Below are 19,461 nucleotides of genomic sequence, written 5' to 3'. Positions count from 1 at the left end.
GTGAAAGCAGGCACCACTACAGTCGGTATGCACTGCTGGAGTGAAGGCAGGAACACCACAGTCAGTACGCACTGCTGTCATCATAGCAGGTACCACCACAGTCGGTATGCACTGCTGTAGTCATAGTAGGTACCACCACAGTCAGTATGCACTGCTGTAGTGAAAGCAGGTACCACTACAGTCGGTATGCACTGCTGGAGTGAAAGCAGGACCACAACAGTCAGTACGCACTGCTGTCATCATAGCAGGTACCACCACAGACGGTATGAACTGCTGTAGTGAAAGCAGGTACCACCACAGTCGGTATGCACTGCTGTAGTCATAGTAGGTACCACCACAGTCAGTATGCACTGCTGTAGTGAAAGCAGGTACCACTACAGTCGGTATGCACTGCTGGAGTGAAAGCAGGACCACAACAGTCAGTACGCACTGCTGTCATCATAGCAAGTACCAACACATTCGATAAGCACTGCTGTAGTCATAGCAGGTACCACCACAGACGGTATGAACTGCTGTAGTCATAGCAGGTACAACCACAATCAGTATGCACTGCTGTAGTGAAAGCAGGTACCACTACAGTCAGTATGCACTGCTGGAGTGAAAGCAGGACCACCACAGTCAGTACGCACTGCTGTCATCATAGCAGGTACCACCACAGACGGTATGAACTGCTGTAGTCATAGCAGGTACAACCACAGTCAGTATGCACTGCTGTAGTGATAGCAGATACCACCACATTCAGTATGCACTGCTGTAGTGATAACAGAAACCACCACAGTCGGTATGCACTGCTGTAGTGAAAGCAGTTACCACCACAGTCAGTATGCACTGCTGTAGTCATAGCAGGCACCACCACAGTCGGTATGCACTGCTGAAGTGATAACAGGAACCACCACAGTCGGTATGCACTGCTGTAGTCATAGCAGGCACCACCACAGTCAGTATGCACTGCTGTAGTGAAAGCAGGTACCACCACAGTTGGTATGCATTGCTGTAGTTAAAGCAGTTACCACCACAGTCAGTATGCACTGATGTATTGATAGCAAGTACCACCAAAGTCGATATGCACTGATGCAGTGATAACAGTTACCACCACAGTTGGTATGCACTCCTGTAGTGATAGCAGGTACCACCTGATTCGGTATGCACTACTGTAGTTAAAGCAGGTTACACCACAGTCGGTATGCACTGCTGCAGTCATAGCAGGTGCCACCACAGTCGATATGCACAGCTGTAGTTAACGGAGGTACCGCCACAGTCGTTATACACTGCTACAGTGATTGCAGGAACTATCGCAGTTGGTATGCACTGCTGTAATCATAGCAGGATCCACCACACTCAGTATACACTGCTGTAGTGGAAGCAGGTACCACCACAGTGAGTCTGCACTGCTGTAGTTAAAGCAGCTACCACGACAATCGGTATTCACTACTGTAGTCATAGCAGGTACCACCACAGTCGTTAAGCACTGCTGTAGTGATTACAGGAACCACGACAATCGGTATGCACTGCTGGAGGTTAAGGGTAGCCGTTTTAGGGTTGGTGTTTGAGGGTTGGTGTTTAAGGGTTGGCGTTTAAGGGTTGGTGTTTAAGATTTGGTCTTTGAAGGATTGTTGTTTAAGGGTTCGCGTTCAAGGGTTTTATGTTTCAGGGTTGGTGTTTAAGGGTTGGTGTTTAAGAGTTGGTGTTTAAATGTTGGCGTTTCACGGTTGGTGTTTAAGGGTTGGCATTAAAGGGTTGGCGTTTAAGGGTTGGCGTTTAAGAGTTGGCGTTTAAAGGGTTGTGTTTAAGGTTTTGCTCTTAATGGTTTTGTTTGAGTTGGCGTTTAAGGGTTTGGCGTTTAGATGGTTGGTGTTTAAGCGTTGGCATTTAAGGGTTGGCGTTTAAGGGTTGGCGTTTAATGGTTGGTGTTGGTGCTTAAGGATTGCATTTAAGGGTTTGTGTTTAAGGGCCAACCCTTAAACGGAAACCTTAAAACACAAGGTTTTGCGTTTAAGGGGTGGCATTTAATGGTTGGTGTGTAAGGGTTTGGCGTTAAAGGTTGGGCGTTTAAGGGTTGGTGTTTAAGAGATAGAGTTTAAGGGTTGGCGCTTAAGTTTGGCGTTTAATTGCTGGTGTTTAAGGGGTGTTATTTAAGGGTTGCATTTTTGGGCTTTCCGTTTAAGGATTGGCTTTTAAATGGTTGGTTTTAACGGGGTGGCGTTCAAGGGTTGGCATTTAAGGGTTGGTGTTTAAGGTTTGGCGTTTCAGGGTTCGTGTGCAAGGTTGGTGTTTAAGGGTTGGCGTTAGAGGTTTGGCGTTTGAGGGTTGGTGTTTAAGGGTTGGTGTTTCAGGGTTGGCGTTAAACGTTTGGCGTTCAAGGGTTGGTGTTTAAGGGTTGAGGTTTAAGGGTTGGTTCTAGATTTGAAGCTTTCGTGAATGCAAGGATTCATACTCTTAGTTCTTTCGGTAAAGTCACGTAGGTAACTTCGTCCAATACGTTGGCGTGTGCAACAATAGTTGCTTGCGCACAACCACGTCCACGTCACCGACTTTCGTGTACCACTTCGTGCATTCTTTTGGCCCCGCCCCCTCCCCCTCCCGATACGTTCTACGTAGCACTTCGTGCCTTCTTTTAGCCCCGTCCCCCTCCCTCCCGATACGTTCCATTCATTGGCTACCACATTCTGATGAGCTCCCCCCCCCTCTCCTCCCCCCCTCAACTTGCATTTAAGGGATTACATCTTGAATCCTTGCCTCACTTGATGCAGCAAATCTGGCTGTGACGGTCCCACCTGATGACGGAGACTTGTGTTGCCTCCGAAACGTCGTGATTTTTATTGTTTTATTTTTATTAATTTCATTTTTTACCTACGTGACTTTACCGAAAGAACTAAGAGTATTTAAGGGTTGGTGTTTAAGGATTGAGGTTTAAGTGTTGGTGTTTAAGGGATGGTGATTAACACAATGATTTGCGTTTAAGGGGTTGTGTTAAAGGTTGGGCGTTTAAAGGTTGGTGTTTAAGAAAAGGAGTTTAAGGGTTGGCATTTAAGGGTTGGCATTTCATTGTTGGTGTTTAGGTGTTGTTATTTAAGCGTTCGATTTTGGGGTTGCCATTTAAAGATTGGCTTTAAAATGGTTGGAGTTTCAGGGTTGGCATTTAAGGGTTGTATTTGAGGGTTGGCGTTTTAAGGGTTGGCATTTAATGGTTTGCGTTTAAGGGTTGGCGTTTAAGGTTTGGCGTTTCAGGGTTCGTGTGCAAGGTTGGTGTTTAAGGGTTGGCGTTAAAGGTTTGGTGTCTGAGGGTTGGTGTTTAAGGGTTGGTGTTTCAGGGTTGGCGTTAAACGTTTGGCGTTCAAGGGTTGGTATTTAAGGGTTGGTGTTTCAGGGTTGGCATTAAACGTTTGGCGTTCAAGGGTTGGTGTTCAAGGGTTGTGTTTAAGGGTTGGCGTTTAAGGGTTGGCTTTTAAGGGTTGTGTTTCAGGGTTGGCGTTGAACGTTTGGCTTTCAAGGGTTGGCATTTAAGGGTTGGCGTTTGAGGGTTGGCATTATAAAGGTTGGTGTTTAAGGGTTGGCGTTTAAGAGTTGTTCTTTAAGGGCTGTGTTTAAAGGTTTGTGTTAAGGGCAAACCCTTAAACACAATGATTTGCTTTGAAGGGTTGGCCTGTCAGGGTTGGTGTTGAGGGGTTGGCGTTAAAGGTTTGATGTTTGAGGATTGGTGTTTAATGGTTGGAGTTTAAGGGTTGGCGTTTAATGGTTGGAGTTTAAGGGTTGGCGTTTAAGGGTTGGTGTGTAAGGTTGGCGTTTAAGGGTTGGCGTTTAAGGGTTGGCGTTTAAGGTTTGGCGTTTAAGGGTTGGTGTTTCAAAAGGTGGGCGTTTAGATGGTTGGTGTTTAATCGTTGGCGTTTAAGGGTTGGCGTTTAAGGGTTGGCGTTTAAGGGTTGGTGTTTAAGTGTTGGCGTTAAAGGTTTGGACTTTAAGGGTTTGTGTGTTTGTAAGGAAGGGTTGGGGTTTAAAATGGTTATTGTTTACTGGTTGGCGATTAATGGTTGTCCTTGGTGCTTAATGGTTGCGTTTAAGGATTGGCGTTTAAGGGCCGACCCTTAAACGGAAACTCTAAAACACAAGGTTTTGCGTTTAAGGGGTGGCGTTCAAGGGTTAGTGTATAAGGGTTTGGCGTTAAAGGTTGGGCGTTTAAGGGTTGGTGTTTAAAAAATGAGTTTAAGGGTTGGCGTTTCATTGTTGGTGTTTAAGTGTTGTTATTTAAGGGTTGGATTTTGGGGTTGCCGTTTAAGGATTGGCTTTTAAATGGTTGGTTTTAAGAGATGGCATTTAAAGGTTGTATTTGAGGATTGGCGTTTAACGGTTTGCGTTTAAGGGTTCCTGTGTATAGTTGGTGTTTAAGGGTTGGCGTTAAAGATTTGGGGTTTGATGGTTGGTGTTTAACGGTTGGTGTTTAAGAGTTGGCGTCTAGGGCTGTGTTTAAAGGTTTGCGTTTAAGGGCAAACCATTGAACGCAAACCCTTAAACACAATTATTTCCGTTTAAGGATTGGCCTGTAAGGGTTGGTGTTTAAGGGTTGTGTTTAAGATTTGGCGTTTAAGGGTTGGTGAGAATTTTTTTGCTGAAGTGGAACAAAGATGCCGTGGTAAGAGGCTATATAGGTAAGAGAGGGGAGAGGAGCAAGGGAGGGCGTAGGGGGAAGGGAGCGGTGCGTGGACGCTAGCAGGCGGAGACGTGAAGCTAGGATGGCGGGAAGTGGACGGGGCTGGACGTGGGAGGCTGAAAGAGCTGTGGATACGCTGGGGGGGGGGGAGGAAACTACAACAAAACAGCAACAGTACCAATAAAGCCAACAACCCCAATGCAGCAACAATGCCAAACGATATATCACGTTACGATACATAGCAGGCGTTACCAAAAAGATTGCCAAAATCTTAACTACATTCACGTCGATTGTCAAATCGTGCTCAGACGTAATTGCGCTGCTAATTGTCCACCTGAAATATTTCGTTCAGCGACGACTGTTTCCCAGAATAGTTCAAAATGGCGCAGGTAACACTACTCCTGAAAAAAGTTGGCTTGAGCCAAAGTGACCCTGTAAACTATCACCCAATCTCAAATCTGAATACGATTTCAAAGGTCAAGATTATGGATGATGGGTGCACTGCAGGGTTAGTAGGTCTCAATATCTGAGCCGTCTTCGACACCATTGACCATGAGATACTCATCGGGTAGCTAAGGTCAAGGTTCAGTATATTAAGCACAGCACTGAGGTAGATTCAGCCATACCTACATGGTCGATCACAGTTCGTCAAGCTGTGTAAAGAACAGTCATCGCCAATGCCATGTCTAGTTGATGTACCAAAGGGGTCCGTACTCGGGCTCTTTCTATTTTTAACATACATCTCTCCGATTGACGATGTCATCTCATCACATAACATCAAAATCCATCATTACGCTGATGATAAACAATTGTACACCACAGTAAAATCAAAGTTAGATATGGAGAGCCTCGGTAAACTCGAACATTGCACACGAGCAGTGCATGTGTGGTTTGCTCGGAACAAAATGCTGCTTAATCCAGGAAAATCGGAGGTTCGGTTGGTTGGCACTTAAGCTCAGACGAAAAACATTGTGGGAGGATTTGGTGTGGCAGTCGTAGACTTCAGGATTCGGCTTTCTACTCATCTAAAGAGCTTTGGTACCATACTTGACCAGAATATGTCGTTTGATGATCACGTGCAAAATATCGTCAGGTTCTAAAATATGCAGATCAGGGTTCTACGACACATTCGACCACTACTGAGAAGTGACATAGCCAACACGGTGGCATGTAGCATGGTATCAGCAAGGCTCTAGTATTGCAACTCACTACTTTATGGGACGTCTGCCAAAAACATTACCAAGTTGCAGCATGTTACGCATGTATGCCATTTTTTGACTATGTCGTGACGGTTACTGCAAGATCCGATGATGTCTATCCAGTACTGACTGAGCTGCATTGCCTTTTGGTTGCTGGACGAAAAGATTATACTGGTAGGAACAAAGTGGACCAGCCACCAATAGATTATTTCGTCCATCCGTCCGTCCGACCGTCCGTCCGTGTAGCAACATCGCCCCCTACTGCAAACACTTGGCATGACCCTACAAAAACCTTTAGACTCAGTGACGCTTTCCTGGCTAAACAAGTGTAACATTCCCTTATAATTCCCTCAGATAGCTTTTAATTAAAACATTTAAATTAATGAGGCTTTCCTGGCTAAACACGTGTAACATTCCCTTATAGTTCCCTGAGATAGCTTTTAATTAAAACTTTGAAATTAAATAAAACACTCACAGCGCCCTAAAGCCTACAGCTAGGCCTAAAGCCTAGAACTAGGCCTGAAACTCTCCCTTCGTATCGTACCCCCGCGTGTGTGAAAGGGAGTTAATGTTTAACAATGTTACATTCCCTCATGTTTTTAAATAGAAACATTTAAATTTAAAGCTTTTACATAAATAATTAAAACATTTAAATAAAAAAATAACTCACAGCGCCCTAAAGCCTACAGCTAGGCCTAAAGCCTAGAACTAGGCCTCAATCTCTACCTTCGTATGGTCCGATTAGGTGTAGCAACATCGCCCCCTACTGCAAACACTTGGCAGGACCCTACAAAAACCTTTTGACTCAGTGGGGCTTTCCTGGCTAAACAAGTGTAATAATACATTGTTTATATTCTTTGGTTATTCGTTCCTACCAGCCCACCCTGCAGGGTCCTGTTAAGGTCGCACTCATTACACACAGTTCTTGTCACAAATGAATCACAGTACCTGATTTCGTCAAGGAATATAAACCATCACGCGATCTTCAGTCATCATCAAAGCGGCTTTTGGCTAACCATCAAACAAAGAATGTCACTGCATTGCGAGATTGAAAAGCATTTCTTTAACTGATTTTTGTGTTTAGTTTGTTGTCATTCCCCCGCACCTTCAATGAGCATGGTTGGTTACGTACATTGCAAAATAAGATCAACATACAAACATACAACCTCGCCTTCCTTGTTCAGACCTCCCTCTCATTATATGTGTAGTGGGTAAATAATTGGAGGAGAACTTCTTGTGAGGCTACACGATATTTATTAACAATCCTGGTACAGGTCCCTAACACGAAAGGGTAACGGCCCCTTCCACCCGATACCTAAGGAGGTGAATGGCCTCTGGGCTACATGGCCGCCTAACACTGGGACCACCCTACACGTCTTTATATCCCTCCGGGCTAGGGGGCTCTAAGAGAGGCTAGCCCGACCCAACCGTGCCAATGTGTATGGGTCCTGACTTCTGGTCTGCTCAGACCGGGCCTCAGAAGGACATCAGGAGAGGGCAGCCCCAGGGTCTCGCCACTGGCCACACTCCACTCAGCTCCAGCCCTGAGAAGGACGGCGGAGCCTGGGGTCCAGGGTCCTACTGCTAGCCCCGTCTTCGGTCTTCGCCTTGAGATGACAGAGCCGGACCCTTGAGAGGTCCGGCTTATATACTGGTTCGTTGCTTGCTCCACCCGAGCCACGCCTCCCTTCCAGAACTTTCTGGAAGGTGACATCATCCAGGATCCACTTCCCAGGGATTGTCGTTGGCCCCTTGGGCCATCGTCATTAACACTGGTGTGATATCGCTTCCGCCCCCTGTTGACGAGAAGGGGGAGCTACCTGCTAACAGAATGGGCGGTGACGATTAATGCTTCTACGTATCTCTGAGTGTGGTCCCTTGTCCTCTATGTAACATCCATACTCAATTTCGACCACGTTCCCCCCACAAACTCTGTACTGCCATTTGTGGCCAGGTCACCTCCGTTAAGGAGTTAAGTAGCTCAGTAGGCCTTACCTGGTAATTTGAATAGTTTCACAAATGAGGGTTATTCAAAATCGGAAGGTTACCAAAGACATACTATAAGTATATTCGCAGGTAAAACTTCCTTGGAAAAACACCTTTCGCGTATATTTGAATAATGGCTAAAAAAACATATATGGGATGCCATGGTGGCGAGATGTCAACTCACTTGCCTGGTATGCACGGGTGCGTGGATTCGATCCCAACCATGATGCATGCTGTATATTGGGAGTTTGCATGTTTTCCCCATAGCTGTGTGGATTTGTCTCAGATTTCTCCGGTTATCCAACCACGTTTAGAAACATGCATTTAGATTATTTGACTGCTATATATTTCCACGTGATAAGCCACTTAGTTGAGCTATCATATGTGGCCAGGTCGCTTCTGAAAAATAGCTACATGTATATATCTCAGTGGGCCTTACCTGATGCAATCACATCTCTCCCTCGATTTAAGGAACAAAACGGGAGGATTTCTGCACACATCTGGCTGTTGCCTGATGCAGATAGTTGCAATTAAAACCCCCATATATATGGGGCACAGCGATTGCGAGATGTTAACTCCCTCACCTGGTGTGCAGGAGGGTGTGAGTTCGATCTAGACCCTTACACTTGCTGTATATTTGAAGGTTGTATGTTCTCCTCGTGGCTTCGTGGATTTTTATCTGGGTCCTCCAGTTTCCCTCCACGTTTAAAAACATGCCTTTAGATTATTTGGCTCCTGTACATTTTTCCATGATGATCCCCTTCATCGAGCTATAAAGTATATATTATGATATAATAAAAGTATATTTTACTTAAGTCGTTATATAATTAAATAACCTATATCATAGCATAACCCAGAGCATTATACAACCGTGCTGCATCAGCTCAACAAACTAAGAGTTAAATGCAAAGCAAATTTTAATCTTAAAAAAAATGCTAAATGTATCAGCCAGCATCTTTTGAGAGCGAAAAACACACTATAAACAAATATTTCACACGCATTGTTTGCACAATATTGTGGCTAAATTTTCAACCACTATGTCGGAAGGGAAGTGTGCAATACATTGCAAACTGTGTTTTATCCTTGTGGAAGTTTACACACGCGTCTTATCTGAGGCTCACACCTCCCAGGAGAAAGTGGATGTGGTGGTGGCAGTGCTGAGGAAAGTAATTCTGCCTCATTAAAATCCGCTGCTGGATTGACACGGTTGGCTGTGCGCGCTGCGAAAGGAGTTCAATATACATATGTAAACGATAACTTAATATACAATTAATTAAAAACGGGACGTGCAGCACACTATAAACAAATAATGCACATGCATTGTTTGCGCACTATTGTGGCTACATTTTCAACCGCTAAGTCGCAAGCGAAGTGTGCAACACATTGCAAAAGTATGTTTTTGCATTGTAGAAGTATGCGCACGCATCTTATCTGAGGCTCGCACCTCCCAGGAGAAAGTGGATGTGGTGATGGTAGCGCTGCCGAAAGTAATTTTGCCCTCTTTCAATCCAAGGCTGAATGAAGGCCTCTATTTTTTTGCGATATCGGGATAACAGAGCAGATGTCACCGTGTTGGTTACTGCCGGTTGGTGAAGAAAAGACCCATGATCAATACTGATATCGCCACGTGCAACTGATCTATATGCAGGCTGATAGACAGACAAAAATGCAGGTGCAGTTATCAGTTGGAATTAGAGGTGGCCGAGCAGCTCAGATGTCAGAGCAGTGCTCTCAGACTGCTGAGATCCCAGGATGATTCCAAGTAACCGTGAGGGCCGACGTCCGCCCAACTGCCCTCGCCAGGCAACGTTTGCCCCCTCCACTCCCTCCTCCAGTCTCTCCTCTACCGCGTCAATCAGCCCCCGCTGGGCCCCCGCTAACCGGGTTAGCGCCCCCTCTGAGGGACATCGATAAATCGCTGACTCATCGCTGCACGGAGTTATTTCACACACGCACACATGCTAACGCTAATGCTACAGCAGCGGCGAGCACGCGCGCGCCCCTGCAGGCGATCAATTTAACACACACACGCGCATAAACACGTACGAGCGTCGGCGAGCGGTTTTAATGAACCCCGCCCCACACCCTTAATATTCACGCGGCACGGCTCTACGGATGCGTGAGCGTCAGCCGCAATTTATGTTTTAATACATGCACGCATCACACATACACTCAGATTACCACCCACACAGCAATCAAACCGCACCGATACTCTGTACTAAAGTTTATCAATGACGCAAATACACACTACCTGGGGGGAATATTTAGAGCTTAGCCTAGCTTTTCCTACGAACCCATTCACTCAAACGTCCTACCGTGTACTGCGAAGCTGTACTCACAGCATCGCATGGACGCTGTGAGAGTCGGAGGGAGGAGGACGAGAGAAAACTTTACCTATCACTGCCTCGTAGCAGCACTCACTGGCATCACACGGATGCTGCGAGCGGTTCGAGGAGGCAGGACGGCAGGGAGTGGGTCTTGGCGGTCCAGAGGTTGAAAACGAGACTTAAAATTGTCCTGGGCTACTCTTTTTATTCTCGAAACTTCCAAGGCCCAGGAATATATCATACTGCACAACCAATTGTGCACTTACCTGTGCCGTCGTCCCTCTCGACCATCTCTCCCGTGGCCTAATCCTAGTCCACGGCGGCGGTCGCCGACCACCTATTGTCCCTTGTTGCCCATTATCTGGAAGGGCGCTTGCGCTTTTCTTGCCTAATATTCTGGCCAATGTTCTCCCCCCAATGTTGGAGTAACTCATTGCAGTTGGCCCAGGGGACCTTTTCTTTCTGCGCCCATGCAATTTTAAATAAATTTTAGTGGCATCACAATGTAATCTGTCCTGTGAGGATCAGCCAAATTCTTGGCACCAGGAAACCGTGGGACTTTCCCTTCGGATTAAAAACCCGATGTGCCAGGCAATCCCCCGCCAGGACACTACATGGGTGCAAGTGTTGTTCCGTAGTTGTGGCACCACATAACCACCTGTGATGGTCTCAGGCCGTCACCTAAGATTGCAGAAATATTCTTAATATGTATGTTTAACTGCTATTATTTGGATCTTTCGGTAACGTTAAGTAGATAGAAAAAAATGAAAGTAAATAAATAAACACAATGCTGTAGTTAACGGAGGTACCGCCACAGTCGTTATACACTGCTGCAGTGATAGCAGGTCCAACCACAGTCGGTATGCACTGCTGTAGTGATAGCAGGTACCAGCAAAGTCGGTTTGCACTGCGGCAGTGATAGCAAAAAACACCACAGTCGGTATGCACTGTTGTAGTGATCGCAGGAACTACCACAGTTGGTATGCACTGCTGTAACCATAGCAGGAACCACCACACTCAGTATGCACTGCTGTAGTGGAAGCAGGTACCACGACAATCAGTATGCACTACTGCAGTCATAGCAGGTACCACCACAGTCGTTATGCACTGCTGTAGTGATTGCAGGAACCACGACAATCGGTATGCACTGCTGGAGTTTAAGGGTAGCCGTTTTAGGGTTGGTGTTTAAGGGTTGGCGTTTAAGGGTTGGTGTTTAAGATTTGGTCTTTAAAGGATTGTTGTTTAAGGGTTGGCGTTCAAGGGTTTTATATTTCAGGGTTGGTGTTTAAGGGTTGGTGTTTAAGAGTTGGTGTTTAAATGTTGGCGTTTCACAGTTGGCGTTTAAGGGTTGGCGTTTAATGGTTGGCGTTTAAGAGTTGGCGTTTAAGAGTTGGCGTTTAAAGGGTTGTGTTTAAGGGTTTGTGTTGAAGGGTTTTGTTTGAATTTCGATTTAAAGCGTTCGTGACTGCAGGGATTCATCTTCTTGGTTCTTTCGGTAAAGTCAGGTAGAATGAAAATAATAAAATAATAAAAATAAAACATTAGAAAATAATTCTCACGACGTTTCGGCCACAACGCAAGCAGCCGTCCTCAGGTGAGGACGGCTGCATGCAGGTGAAGAACAGATCTGTCTAGGATACAGGTGCGCGATCATAACGTGAGTAGTCAGTGTGGAGTTGGAGTGCACGGAGCTGTGTGTGTGTGTGTGCGTACGTTCGCTCCATGTGGGTTGCAGGTACGCGATTAGGAAAGGGAGGTATCGTGGTAGCGTAAAGGGGGCATAATACCACTCGGTATCTAACCATGCCTACTACGCGGACCCGCGGTGGAGGGGAATCCTCGAGCGACGGCTCCCACACCATGGGTGAGGAACCTAGCAGCGGTTCGCTTAGCAGCGGGGGGGCGAGTGATGATGTTAGCCCAGCCGTTAGAATCATCGAGGGAGGGATCTCGGGGGCCAGCGACCCCGACAGGGAGAAAAGGTTACGTGAACGACGGCAGCTGTCAAGCTGCCAAGCGGGAGGCGGAGAAGGCTCTAAGCGAGGGCCGTCTGGGGCAAAGTTGTAAGAACCCAAATAAAGGACAACGGAGACAGACACAGTGAAAGAGTCCTTTATTACACTGGTGTCAGAAGTGAAACGGCATGTCAAAACAGCTCAGAAGAAAGAATATTCCTGCACCATCGTCTGCTACATCATCCGACGACGACGACCTTCCTCAGGCGGTGGACCTGCCTGCGATGGAGGAGGAGATCCGAGCGGGAACAAGTATGGGTCCGGGAGTTCAAGATGTCGCCGCGTCGGTGGACCCGTCCGCGCCGGAGGACGCTGATTAACGATGGAGGCAGATGGCGACGCAGCTGGAGACCTTGAAAACCGTACTGGCGCAACTGTGCGACCTCGTCACGCCGGCGACGGCGTCGGGGAGGCCGGGGGGTGATCCGCAGGCCTCGGTCTTGCCTGTGCTGCCAGCGCCATCTGCCACGCGGCACGAAGACGCCATCTTGGGCGTTGCAGGGGAAGAACGGCGGGAAGCCGCCATCTTGCGCCCTCCGCGGCGGGGGGCCGCCATCTTGGACACGTTTCGGTGCGACGCCATCTTGAATATGCCACGCGACGAGTCACCTCCTGAGGACGGCGCAGCAAGGAGTCGCAGCCGTCATTTGACAACTGTTAAAGAATTTTCCATCGGTGGCGACTGGAGTGCTTTCGCCTGCAGATTTTTGGCGGCGGTGCGCTCCACCAGGTGGACTGACGCAGAGGCCCTGGAAGTTCTGCCAACTCTTCTCGACGACGAGTCGGTGTGATTCTTCCGTTCCATAAAGGCCGAGAAAAAGAAAACGTTGAGAGGAGTTTTTGACGAGATGGCGGATGCGTACGAGCCGCCGGATGATGCTCACCGCCGGTTCGTTCAACGCCAGCGGGCACCCGAGGAGTCGCCGGTGGCATATAGGGGTGCTGTCTTGGAGTTAGCCATGGCCGCATACCCGGAGATGGAGCCTGACCTACCCAAACCCCTCATTTTGGGCAAGATGCTCGAGCTGTCCCGGGATTTGGGGATCCCTATGCCGGTGTGTGGCCATGAAAAGCTGACATCCCGGGCGGCCGCAAAGTGTCTTGATGCCCAGTTTAATCTACGCCGCTGGAAGCAAGTCACGGCGTGGACGGGGGGGCCCATCGTCGAGGGAGGTGCCGTGGGTTGGGATCCCAAGAAGGCAGTGTACGTTCCTGACGGGGGGGGCCCGCAGAAGCTGACAGCCGCCTCTGCGCAGTGGTCAGCCCGCGGTGGACCGGGGCCGCGATCTGCGCCGCCGACGCGGGAGCGTCGGGATGGGGGGCCTGCGGCACGGCGCAATGACATCGAGTGCTTCCGCTGCGTTCGTAAGGGCCATTATGCCAGGGACTGCTGGGCCCGGATCCCAGGACCGCCCCAGCAGGAGGCCTCGACAGCAGACGTGCCGCGGAAGGACCCTCCTGGACAGGCAAGTCAGTGCGCACCAGACACCCGGCAAGGCTTGACACCTCATTCATCACCATTGCCGCGCGATCCTTGTGTTGTTAATAACGGGAGGCCATCGACTGGGCCATGTCGCTCAGTAACGCAGTGGCGTAAATTGGCACGGTGGGTTGTCGCGGCCGCCACTGGTTCGTCCACTGTACCGGGTTCTATACAGGGGGTTGACGTGCGCATTTTAGTGGACTCCGGTGCGTCCGCGACCATTATATTTTATCTCTCTTCGGGATTCTGGCAGCTTCCCCTCGATGAGTCCTCGCGGGAAAAGACTGCTTTCCGTACGCCGCAGGGGTTATTTAAATTTAATTGTCTTCCGATGGGGTTGAATGCTGCCCCCACCACATTTCAGAGGTTGATGGAACTGGTATTAACGGGGTTGCAGTGGGAGACATGTCTGATATATTAAGACAATATTATCGTCTTCAGCCGCACATTTGACGAACATTTACTGAGGTTGGAGGCGGTGTTCGCCAGGATGCGCTCCGCCAATCTGAAATTTAAACCTAGGAAATGTCACCTACTGCAACGGTCCGTGTGCTATTTGGGACATATCGTTAGTGCGGACGGGGTTGCCACAGATCCGGACAAGATAGCGTGCGTCCGTGACCCCGGCCACGGTGGGGGATGTGCGTCGGTTTTTGGGGTTTGCCTCATATTATCGTAGGTTTGTTCCCAATTTTGCAACGATCGCGAGGCCTCTGCACCTCCTTACGGGTAAAGGACGAAAATTTGATTGGGGACCGCCAGAGGAGGCGGCGTTTCAAGGCCTGCGCGATCGGTTGGCTACGGCGCCGATGTTGGATTATCCAGATTTTGATCACCCCTTCATTCTGGATACAGACGCGAGTGACACGGGCATTGGGGCCGTGTTGTCACAGTCCAAAGGCGGTGTGGAGCGCGTGGTGGCATACAGTAGCCAGGTTTTGTTTCCCGCCGAAACCCGCTACTGCGTCACTCACCGGGAACTTCTGGCTATTGTCTACTTTCTCCGCCAATTTCGACCGTATCTCTACGGCCGTTCGTTTATTGTGCGCACGGATCATGCGGCCTTGCAGTATGCCCTGAAGGTGGACCAACCATCCGGCCAGTTGGCGCGATGGTTGGACACGCTGCAGGAGTTTTCCTTCCAAATTCATCATCGGAAGGGGGTGCGTCACGCGAATGCGGACGCGCTCTCTAGGTTGCCGCAGCGATCCCCTTGCGCGTGCGCGTCGGGGACGCATAGGTATGCGCCGATCCAGCAGGCCCCTCGGCCTGTTGCGTTGGCGGTCGAGGTGCCTGAGGCTCCAGTGGGGCCGGGACCGGCCGATGGGATTTTGAACCTTCCAAGGGCTGTAGGGATTCGTGAACAAATGCTAGACGATTCATTGGGGACCCTGCGAAGTCGGGCTGCAAAGGAGAGTGGGGGACCGGGTTCCGGGGGAACGCCGGGAAACGCTCTCCGCGACAGACTGCTGATGTGGAGGGAAGGGTTACAGGAACGCTGGCGTCTTGTTGTACCGGCATCCTTGCGGTACGAATTGATTAGGACTCTGCATTGCGACACGCTGTTACATCTGGGGGTGCAGAAGACCCTATTGACGTTGCAGCGAGATTACTTTTGGCACGGCATGACGACGTGGCGGCGGCATCACATAGCCCATCAAGGTGCCAGTCCACGTCCCGGGTTGACTGGAGCACCTTGCTTGGGCCGCGCCCACGAGGAAACGTTGCGGGGTCCGGGGAATCCGTCCGGACCTGGTGGCTGGTCTCGGGGCGGGTGGTTCCGTCCTCTGTAGCTCCTGCGGCGGCCTCCTCCTCCACTCCAGCGGCTCTCCCCGTCCTCCGGCACCTGTGGGCTGGGGCACAAACTCAGTAGCGGAAGGGTTTAGGGGCCGTCGTCCGCGCCGCCTCCGGACTGGATCGGGGCGTCTCGGGGGCCTGGCGGGGCCCATGTAGGGTGCGAGGCCCCCCAACACGAGGGGTGCGGGTACTCTGGGATTTCGGGGCCTTCGGGTGACGGGATTCTCTCTCGCCGGGGCCGCTTTCGACGGTTTTAAGCGGCGGACGTTGACCACCGTCTCTCGACCCCTCTCCCTGCCATAAATTAGTACCGTCCAGGGGGAGATCTGTCGCACCACGGTCCAGGGTCCCCGCCAGTAGGTCGTCAGTTTCCCCACCTGCTCGGCCCCGACGTGAGGGGTGTGTAGCCACACCTTAGCGCCTGTCAGGAATAAGGGGGGTTCCATGCGGGGTCGGGTGCCCTATTCCTGCCGCCGATGCGCGGCTTCCCCTTGCGGGTATGCTCGGCCTCGGGCTTCTCGCAGGGTCTCCAACAGGTGTTCCACGGGGCGGCTTCCCTCCTCCGGCTGGGGGGAAGGAACGCCGAATAGCAGATCTGCGGGTAAACGAGACTCACGGCCGAACATCATTAAAAACGGGGTTTGTCCCGTCGACGTGTGTACGGTGGTGGCGTAGGCGAAAAGGGCGTAGGGGAGGTGTTCGTCCCAATCCCGTTGATTTGCGGCCACCATACGTTTGAGTTTCCCCGCTAGGGTCTGATTCATGCGCTCCACCATACCGTTCGCTTGGGGGTGGTACGCTGTGGTTCGGTCCTTCTGGATTCCGAATTCTCGGCACAGTGCCTGGAACAGCTCGGCCTCGAACTCGCTACCCTGGTCGGTGAGGACTCGTTCTGGGATCCCGTGCTTCAGTACGTAATGTTCCACAAATGCCCGGGCCACCACCAAGGCCGTTTTATCAGGGATGGCCACTGCCACGGGGTAGCGGGTGAAATACTCTACTGCGACCAGGATATACCGGTTGCCTCGATGGGATCGCGGGAATGGCCCCTGTAGGTCGATCCCGACCAGCTGATTCGTGCGGCTGACGCGGAATGGCCTTAGGGGTACCTGGTATCATGCCGGTTTCGGCCCGCACTGCTGACAGGCGCGGCAGCCCTGTACCCAGGCCGCCACGTCTTGTGCCAATTTGGGCCAGAGATACTGGCGACGCAGGGTCTCTCGAGTGCATCGTTCCCCATCGTGGCCCCCAAGTGGGTGGTCATGCACCAGCCGTAGCAGCTGGGGTCGCACCTGGGCAGGAACACAGATGCACCCCGGATGGCTGGCCTCGGTTAACTCCCGTACCACTCCGTTCTGCACACACAACCGGGCATACAAACCGCTCCAGGGTCCTGGTAGGGCGCTCTTTTCCTCCCGCAGTGCCGCCTCCACTGCCGCCAGATCGGGATCCCGCTGCTGGGTCTGTCTCAGCTGCTCGTCGTTCAGGCCCGGGAAGGCGCAGCCGACGTCCTCCTGGATCCGTCCTATCGGGGCGGGGTGGTCCGCCGGGTCCCGAGCCGTGGGTCCCGCGCTTGCCGGGCGGTCGACGGGATCCTCGGTGCCACCTGTGAGGGTCTCTGTGGCGCACACTGCACTCTCTCTCGCTGGGGGGGGGGGGGGGCAGTGGCCGCGGCCCCTGGGGGGTCCGTTGCCTGCCGGCAGCGTCCCCCCGTGAAACACGGGCAGGCCTCCTCCGCCCTTGTCTCGGCGTACACCGTGGGCCGCCTCAACAAGGCGTCCGCGTTTGCATGCGTCCGGCCAGCCCGATACTCGATTTGCAGGTTGTACTCCTGCAACTGCGCCAACCACCAGGCCATCTGCCCCCGCGGCTCCTTGAATGTAAGAAGAAACTGCAGAGCATAATGGTCAGTGCGTACGCGACATTTCCTGCTATACAAATACGGCCGGAACTGCTTACATGCGAAAATCACGGCGTACAACTCTTGGCGGGTCACGCAATAGTTCAGCTCGGCCCCACTCAAGGTCCGGCTGGCGTACGCGATGACTCGTTCCGTCCCATCCTGTACCTGTGACAACACCGCGCCCAGCCCGCTGCTGCAGGCGTCGGTGTCCAAAATAAAATCGGTGGTAAAATCGGGGAAAGCGAGGGTGGGGGCGTGGGTGAGGTGGTCTTTGAGAGTGGTGAAGGCCGTCTGGCAGGCCCCCGTCCACTGATAGGGGTGCTTAGGGGAGGTGAGTTTGGTGAGGGGGCGTGCAATTTCGCTGAATCCCTTTACAAATCGACGATAATAGGTGGCGAGCCCCAAAAATGATCTGATCTCCGTCAGATTCCTTGGCCGTGGCCACTCCACTACGGCGCGTACCTTCTCCGGATCGGTACGCACGCCTGCCTCGCTGACGCGATGCCCGAAGTACCCCACCTCGCGTTGTGCGATGTAACACTTACGTGGCTTGAGCTTGAGATGAGCCGCTCGCAGTCGCTGGAACACCTCTCGTAGCCTGGACCAATGCTCAGACAAAGATCTACTGAACACGATCACATCGTCCAAGTAAATCAGGCACTGTTCCCATTGCAAACCCCGCATCACCAACTCCATCAGCCGCTGGAACGTCGCGGGCGCATTGGTGAGTCCGAACGGGAGTACTCGAAACTCGAATAGTCCCATCGGGGTGGTGAAGGCGGTTCTCGGCCGATCCTCCTCCGCCATCTCCACCTGCCAGTACCCGGACGCGAGATCGAGGGTGGAAAAATATCGCGATCCGGCGAGGCTGTCAAAAGTGTCGTCGATGCGAGGTATGGGGAAGGCGTCGCCGAGCGTGACTGCGTTAAATTTACAGTAATCGACGCAGAACCGGGTTGACCCATCCTTTTTCGTTACTAGTACCACCGGGGCTGACCAGGGGCTCGCCGAGGGCTGAATAATGCTATCGTGAAGCATTTTCCTAACGGCCTCTTTGATCTGGGTGCGTTCGGGTGCGCCCACTCGGTATGCAGGGAGTTTGATGGGTCGGGCTGCACCGGTGTCAATTTGGTGCTTAACAAGGTCGGTCCGACCCACGTCCGAGTCATGTTCACTGAATACGTCGGCATACTCCTGCAGTAACTCGCGCAGCCGATCGGCCTCTCCCTTAGGTAAATCCGCCCATGGTACATGTGTAGTGGTGATACGCGCTGGAGTAAGGATCGTGTGGCAGCGCGTATTGATTGGCTGTGTGTTGGTGACGCGCGCTGACGGTGAAGGATCATAGGTCAGCGCGGGGTCATGGGTTATGAGGCGGTGATTGGCTAGGTATCGGTGACGCGCGCTGACAGCGAAGGGATCGTGTGGCAGCGCGTGGGGATTGGTCAACTAAGGGGGTGCTCACGTCGCGGTCCGCATACGCTCCGTCTCCCGGGAGCGGAGGCTATATAAGGCGGTGCGTGCAGGCGCGCGGGGAGTTGGTGACCAGTGAAGACAGAAGACGGAGGAGGAAGAGATAGGGCCCTGAGACACCTAGTCCCGCTGTCCTTGTGGGGACCGGGGCCCTGTGTGGCTCAGAGGCGGGACCTTGGGACCCGGGGCCGGACGTCCGTGTGAGGGCCGGGCCGCGGGACCCAGAGGTCGTGACCCACGCCCAAGCTGGGGTGGGTCTGTAGGCTCCAAGGACGCTACGGGGCTGGAGTGCCCGTGAGCGTGTAGCGTGAGCTGTAGTGACCACACGTGTCGAGTGGAACGTGTAGCGTGAGCTGTAGTGACCACACGTGTCGAGTGGAACGTGTAGCGTGAGTTGTAGTGACCACACGTGTCGAGTGGAATGTGTAGCGTGAGAAATAGTGACCACACGTGTTATTGTGGAAAGACAAGTGTTAATAAAGTGTGCTACCCGTCAAGTGGTTTCCCGCCGTCATTCAGAATACTTCAACTGGCGTCAGGAGTGAAACAGTCTTCCAGGCATGGATACAAGGAAGACTCGTCGGACTCACGAGATTGACCACGAGGATAACCACGACGACTCGGGCCAGCAGG

Source organism: Lampetra planeri, chromosome 66, assembly GCF_965212315.1.
Source record: "Lampetra planeri chromosome 66, kcLamPlan1.2.h2, whole genome shotgun sequence".
Taxonomy (NCBI): domain Eukaryota; kingdom Metazoa; phylum Chordata; class Hyperoartia; order Petromyzontiformes; family Petromyzontidae; genus Lampetra; species Lampetra planeri.
The sequence above is the reverse complement of the archived record's forward strand: the minus strand, read 5'-3'. Positions refer to the sequence as shown.